This window comes from Mus caroli, chromosome 8 (assembly GCF_900094665.2).
Source record: "Mus caroli chromosome 8, CAROLI_EIJ_v1.1, whole genome shotgun sequence".
NCBI classification, from domain to species: domain Eukaryota; kingdom Metazoa; phylum Chordata; class Mammalia; order Rodentia; family Muridae; genus Mus; species Mus caroli.
Genome location: NC_034577.1, coordinates 34,613,424 through 34,621,210, shown reverse-complemented (window position 1 = coordinate 34,621,210; position 7,787 = coordinate 34,613,424). Strand labels below are relative to the sequence as shown.

The window sequence follows — 7,787 nt, the reverse complement described above, 5'->3', positions numbered from 1 at the left end:
TTTTTTTTTGGTTTTTTTTTTTTTTTTTTTTTTTTGGTTTTTCGTGACAGGGTTTCTCTGTATAGCCCTGGCTGTCCTTGAACACACTTTGTAGACCAGGCTGGCCTTGAACTCAGAACATGGAGAACTTGATCTGCTGTGTAGATAGCGCCTTCACCCCTCTGTTCTGGCGTCTATGGCATGCAAAGGTACTATGAAGGCTGCCACAAGAGAAAAGTAAGCACCAACCCAACCACAAAAATCTTTGAGCTACCATCTGTCCTGCCTGAAAAATATTCTAGGGTAACACGGTAGCTATACCTTGTTAGGAGTAACCAATCCATGCCAGAGAACAGCTTGTGGGAGTTGACTTTCTCCTTCCACCTTGTGTTTAGCAGGCATGTAAACAACCCCCCCAAACACCTGTGGCTTAATTTTACTCCTCAAAGATTATTAGCAATAGACTTATATTCATGCTAATATCATGATACCACTTTCTACTATACTAACCACGTTTCATTTAGTTACAGTTTACTCTTTGACTCAGGGAGGTCTACAATACTGATCTTGCTGCTTGCAAGTTCTCATCATCATGCCCGCCATCATCTCTCCTGTTCACAGATTCCATCAGTTCAGCAGCCTCTGATGAAATCACTCAGCATCTGCAGCAGCTTCATTTGTTCCCCAGTTTTTGACATTCTTAGAATACTCTGACAATTTTTCTGGGAATATGAATTACCAAATCCTTTGAGAAGGTTGGAGAAGATGAGGAAACATAAAATCCAAGACTCTTCATCCCACAGTATAGTCATGATAAAAGATCCCCCCCCCCAAAGTGCCTCATAGTAATAACTTCTAATTTGTTGTCCACTGTATTTCTTAATTTTTTATTTGGCACATTCTCAATAATGTGCAGGATTCTGTTTGAAAATTGCTGGGATGTTTTTTTTTAAATCAAATTGTTATTATTGAACTTACATTATGGTGTTTTAAGTAAGAAAAACAATGTCTTTTAATACTTTTTAAACACAAGGTACAATATTTTCCAAGTATTTTGTTTGTTGATGCACATCAGTGGCTGGAGATTTTGAGGAGGAAGACCTTATAAAAGTAACAAGAAGTCTTCAGTGCTTGAAGAAAGTAACCAGGTAGGACAGGAAGCTTCCATTAGGAATTACCCAGAACTCCACATGAGAAAGCAAAGTCAGTGAAGAAATCTTTGAGGATAATGTGTTTAAAAAATTAAGTAAGATCTGACATGCTGACACTCTGTTTATATCTATCTTGACATATATGTACAATATATATGTAATATATGTACACATTATATACACATATGTAATACATATGTATATATTATACACACACACACATATATATATTGTGTATGGGTATATTTGGTTATGAGTTTATATGTTTGTGATGGAAGGGATGATTTACCAATAATATTGTTGATAAATGTAACCCTTACAAAACTACCAGAATTCATTCCTAAGACCTCACCTTGCAAACAGGACACTGGCAAACTTGAAAGTTGAGCCAGTTTTCTTACATCTTACATCATTTGAAACAATGACTACAGAAGCTGCATATTCTGAAGGATTGTGACATGTTCAGCAAAAGAGTGTGCAGAAGAGGCTCAGTGGGTACAAGTGTTTGTGTCCAAGCCTGATCACATACATTTGACCCTAGAAACCTATAGTAGAAGGAGAGAACTAATTCTTGCAATTTTTTCTCTGACTTCCATACCCATCCTCTACCACCCATCCCAACTCTCTCTCTCTCTCTCTCTCTCTCTCACACACACACACACACACACACACACACAGAGGATCATAAACACATACATATGATGATGGTGGTGATGATGGTGATGATGGAAATAAATTTATAAGAACCTGTAGTGCCATATTAGTAGAACTCTTAGCACTGTCTCCAGCAACTCCTATTCCCAGTTTCATTAAACTCATAAGTCTGTGTATCTTAATCATCGCCTAACCCTCACTATCATTTACAGTTAAATTCAATTTTTATAAACTATGAATAATAACACATTAAAAACAGTTTATCCCGCCGGGCGTGGTGGCACACGCCTTTAATCCCAGCACTCGGGAGGCAGAGGCAGGCGGATTTCTGAGTTCGAGGCCAGCCTGGTCTACAAAGTGAGTTCCAGGACAGCCAGGGCTATACAGAGAAACCCTGTCTCGAAAAACAAAAAACAAAAAACAAAAACAGTTTATCCCAACCAAATAAAGACAGAGGAATTAGAAATAGAGTCACTAGTCCTTCCCAATATCTGAGCAACTGAAAAAGAAAGCGAGTGTGTGGTGTGTGTGTGTGTGTGTGTTCATTTGTGAACTTCTGTCCTTTTGACCTAACCTCTTGAGTGACTTACCAGGAGAGGAAGTGATAATATCTTGGTGTAGTCTTATTCATGACTCAGTTGTGAGAACCATTTTTTTAAGCAAAGATTCTAAATGAGAACATAAACTCTTTCTTCCTTTGTCTCTCATTGGATTAAGTTCTAGATCCAGTTGCTTAGCAACAAGAGCCTCTTAGACTATAGGACCTTGCAGTTGGCCTTCCCACTGTGTCTCCACCATCTCAACCAAATCTTATTTCTACTTACCCCTGGCTTCCTTATCCACATTTATTGTGCTTTGCAATATGAACCTATCTTTCTGTTCTCTAAATGTGTATACCCCTCACACATAGCATGGACATCTTTCCTTCGAAAGCCTTTCTCCTACTGCTGTTCCAGGTTACTTCCTCAACATTTAGCCATATCATGGAGCACATGAAGCACTTCGGGTTCCAAAGAAAAGCTCAAACACATCTTAAAACTTCTATAAGTAATCCACACATTAGTAATCATCTATACCTTTCTTCAGGCCAATGAATGATTCAGAGAAATTTTTAAATCTATGTATAAATATACCTTATCTATTATGCTACATTTTAAACATCAAAGCAGGCAAAAACAGTATAAAAGAAGGGTGAGAAAGATAACATGCAAACAAATTTTATAGTTAAATTGACTATGTGACTGTTTTCTAAACATCATTCAGAGGAGAGTGTGTTTAACAAGTTGGCTAGCATTAACCACAAAAACAAGATTAGCTGTTTATTATCTTTGAGTATCTACAGTATGATAGAGTGAGTTTGGTAAATCTATAAGTTTGTTGTGTCCCATGTCTGTTTTTACCTCACATGTCCAGCTCTTCATAATTTACCTTATTCGACTTTCTCAGTTTTTCCAATTTTCAACATAATTTCTTAAAGAAGACTACATTTGACTTCAGAGTTTCTAGTCTCCCTATTTCATATGGTTGCTATCACATCACAAATGAACACAAAGTAAATGCCTTAACTCAATAAACTTAGTTTATGACATCTTTAAGGGCCTTGAAATCTATTATCATGCTATCGTCAGGAACACATGTTTGCTGAATTTACTAAGGAATACTTTGTTTCAAAATATTTAAGATTCTAGTCATTTCCTTGTTGTGGAAGCATATATAATCTTCATATGTTGCTCTTTTTAATTTATGAATTCTCTTTTACAAAACACTTATTAGATTGTGTGTGTGTATGTATGTGTATGCATGTATGTCTAAGTCAAATAATGCTACAGTAGGCAAAGGAGGTTTTTATGTAATGCTTAAAATGTATCAGAAAGATATACAGTTTTGAATCTATGTGCACTGAATTAACACCCAGGTGTGTGAAAAAAAAATAATGGACTTGAAAGCAAAAATAAAACTATAATGCTAGTAGGAAACTTTGATTCAAAAGTGGGTATAATCTTCCCATGATTAACACATAATATCACAACTGGACAATACTATATAAACAGTTAATAAGCATATGTAGATTGGGCCACCCAATAACAGTAAGGCCTATATTCACAACTTGCACGAGAATTTCTCAGTATTGGTCATTTGTTGTACCATAATCTATCATAAACATTTCAGAAGATTAAAATGATATCAAGTATCTCTTCTAACTTGAAAGTAACTAAGATAAAAATTAATGATTAAAGGAAGCTAGAAAATATTACAAACATGTGGAAGTTAAACAATATGCTGTTGAATGACCCATGGGGCAGCTAAGATCAAATAGAAACAAAGAAAAAAAGTCAGGACCCAATCAAAAACAAAAACAAGACGTTCCAAAATGTGTGCGATGGAAGGAAAATAGTACTAAAGAGGTTGTGAGCAGCAATGACCAACACAGAACTGAAAAGATAAGAATAAATTAAGCACATGCTTGCGAGATAATGGCTCAATACATCCTTCCTGCAGTCTCATCCAGCCTTGATATAAAGGCTGTGCCTATTCTTATTGCATCTTGCTATATCACATTCAGTTGCTATTACTGAGAGGCCTGCTCATTTAAGAAGGGAAACTGAGAAGCAGTGGATCTTGGGGATAGGAGAAGAAGGGGGACTGGGAGATGAAGATGAGAAGGAGGTTGCAGTCAGGATATAGTGTATAAGAGAAGAATAAAGAAAAAGAAAAACAATGTAGAAATAAATAAGAAACTCATTTTTAAAATGCAGGGCTGACAACCGTTGGACTGAGCTCAGGGTCCCTGATGGAGGAGTTGGAGAAGGGACTGAAGGAGCTGAAGGGGTTTGCAGCCCCATGGGGGGATCAACAGTGTCAACAGGCCAGAACCCCCAGAGCTCCCAGGGACAGGACCACCAACCAAAGAGGAGGCACCCATGGCTCCGGCCGCATATGTGGCAGAGGATGGCCTTGTTGAACATCAGTGGGAGGAGCGGCCCTTGGGCCTGAGGGTATTCAATGCCACAATGTAGGGGAATACCAAGTCAGGGAGGCATGAGTGGGTGGGTGGGTAGGGGAGCACCCTCATAGAGGCAGGAGGAGGGGGATGGGATGGGGGTTTCTGGAGGGGAAAGGGGATAACATTTGAAATGTAAATAAAGAAAATATCCAATAAAAGAAAAAATGCAGGGCTGGAGAGATGGCTCCATTATTAAGAGCACTAGCTGCTATTCCAGAGGACTTGGGCTTGGTTTCCAGCACCCACATGGCAGCTCACAACTGTCTGTAACTTCAGTTTCAGGGACTCTGACACCCTCACAGTCAGACATGCAGGCAGAACACCAATGCACATGAATTAAAAGTTAATCTTTTCTTTAAATGCTTCCTGCACAAGTCTCACAGTCTGAGTCTGAGCCCTAAACCCCAAGGTGAAAAAAGAGACCCAACTCTTGAAAAGTGTCTGCTTATCTCCACACTCAAATTATGGTGTGCTTACACCTCTCTCTCTCTCCCTCTCTCTCTCTCTCTCTCTCTCTCTCTCTCTCACACACACACACACACACACACACACATTCAACATTATCATAATAATAGTAACATCACCTATTTTAAAAATGATAAACAGCCTTAGATTAGCAGAAGGAAAGAAAATCACAAAGAAAGAATAAGGAAAATATAAAAATACAATAAAAATAATGGTATCTTTTTTAAGGAAAAAAGAAAAGAATCAAGAATCATTTTGTTAAACTAAAAAGAGAAATGTGAGAATACTAAAATAGTATGATAAAAAAATTAAAAATGAAAGGCAAAGCACTGTAAGGTATGATTCTGAAATCAAAGAGACCCTAAGGGCCTGTTACAAACAGCTACACACTAACAAATTGAATAAATCTAGAGTAAATGAATAGAATGCAAGAGATAGCCACTTATTGAAATTGTTTTATTATAATTATTAAAGCATAAGAATTGTAAAATGACGACTATCTGCAATACAACTAGACATTCTATTGGTTTAAGAAAATGGTAGTAACAAGTTCTCCCTTAGGGACTTTGACTTCTTTAGTCACAAGTAGTTGACTAAGTTTACAATACCAGGCAAGAATTCCCTTTTATTGAATGGATATTAGGTCCAATTAGATAGCTGTTGGTTGTCCCCAAGATGAAAGTGCCACTATTGTACCACTGAGGATAACATTTGGCACTGGTCATTGATGTGTGTCATCTAAGTAGGACTCTTCACTGACTTCCTGCTTTTACAGCTTGTTTAGCATCTTCTAATATTATGAGCCCTCGTTCCCAAGTAGAACTTCTAGGCAAGTTTGATTCTCTTGTGCCTGAAGGGTGTGGTGTCTTTAGTAACAAGATCTTAGGTTCAAGTCATTAACTTCTTGAAAGTAATATAAGAAAGACGGGATAGGAAAGTTAGTGGGAACTACTCACATTTTAAGAGTCTGACTCAAAAGCAGTAAAAGACTGAGAAATCTCTTTCTCTGATTCTTACTTATTTTTTTCATGTCCTTAACATATAAAATAATGTTTTACAGTAATTTGATGTTGAAACCACAGACTTGCTGAAGTTCTTAACTTAGTGGATTCTCTATTAGGTATACAAAGGTCTTGAAAAGTTACCAAAATGTGAAGCCACCCAAAATAAACTATGCTCCAATAATGAGCTCCACAAAAGTGTATGTCTATGAAATGACTGACGAAGAGTTCAGAATAATCCTGAATAGGAAAGACTTGACAGAAGAAATGACCAAACAGAAGAATCTATAAACCGATAGGTACAAGTTCCTTTAAAGAAACAAATCTACAGATACCAAAATTTTATGAAGGAAACAAGGGAAAGATGCAGAAATCATATTTAAGCTAATAACGCTGCAAGTTCTCCAAGCACAGGACATGATGACAGCCTTCAGGTACAGAAAGCCAAGAGACTGGTCATAAATTCAAGCCAAAGAGGAATTCACAAGGATACTCCATAAACAAGTTGTCAAAAATGGAAAAATGAAGAAATATACTGAAAGCTGCAAGAGATAAGACCTGCATCCCATTATCCCTTGACCATGACACTATCCTCCTGCATTCGGTACCCTGTGGTCCAGGTTTGAAGTAGATGGCGGGAGAGTAGAACCTGTCACGTGTATGCTTCCCACTAGACTAACATGCTCTTTCAGTTTCAAGCACAGCTTGTCCCTGACTTGTGTTTCAGATGTGTCAGCAGAAGGTAATCAGAAAGACAGGATCATCTTGTCAGGATCATCTGCCAACAAGATGAAATGTTTCATGGCCTACAAAATATTAACCGGTAACAAAAGGCGGCATGTTATTCAAAGAGAATCATTCCCTAGAATTGCTCAATCTATCTCAAATATGCTGCTTCGGTTCTCACTTGATAAATTAAAACTACATGATTTTTTTTTTTGAGGGTTGAGAGAATGGGATACAAATGAATAAGGAATTAAGTAAGTGGAAGCTAAGGCATACCTATTGGATCGTCTGTGCCATCTTGCAGTCCTGTGATTAGCAATGTCAGGGGGTGTGTGGAGGGGTGTGTCTGGCAAGCTGCCACCATTGCTTTCTATGTTGACGTAGGTGTCAAAAATCTGTTGGCGAGATTGATATGTTGGGCAATCGTTGTGATAACTTAGATATTAGGAAACCATATGAAAAACAACCTGCAATATCTACTGGCAGGTTGGTCTGGAGACAGATGAGAATTTGCTCCTTAAGGTGATCAGGAGGAGGTGGTGCAAAATGATAGATAGATCTTCTTGTCAATGGATCCTCCGCGGCAGATTTTTTTTTGCTCCAGGTAATTAATAGGATTTTTTTCATAAAGTCTTGAAAAAAAATCAGTGTTAGACTACTATTCTTTGGGAACATAAAGGTTGTGTTATTCAGACTCTTTGCTTATGTAACAAATACATGAAAGAGAGAGAGAGAGAGGGAGAGAGTGAGCCATTATTATGGCTCATGCACAGCTTTCTGTGCATATGTGGTTGGGCAGACCTATTG

General features: G+C 37.8%; 1 protein-coding gene across 3 annotated transcripts in view; it reads right to left on the bottom strand.

Moving 5' to 3' along the window:
• Window positions 1–7,297, bottom strand: part of LOC110300001 (disintegrin and metalloproteinase domain-containing protein 24) — a 12,241-nt gene extending 4,944 nt beyond the window's left edge. Inside the window, exon 1 of one of the 3 annotated variants that reach the window (XM_021170024.1) lies at window positions 7,257–7,297. The gene's annotated coding sequence lies outside the window, so the exon portion shown is untranslated. Of the gene's footprint in view, window positions 1–1,482; window positions 1,504–2,374; window positions 2,436–7,256 lie in introns of those variants that run through there. The other 2 variants (XM_021170023.1, XM_029480294.1) reach the window with 2 other exon arrangements.
• Between the last annotated feature and the right edge of the window lie 490 nt (window positions 7,298–7,787).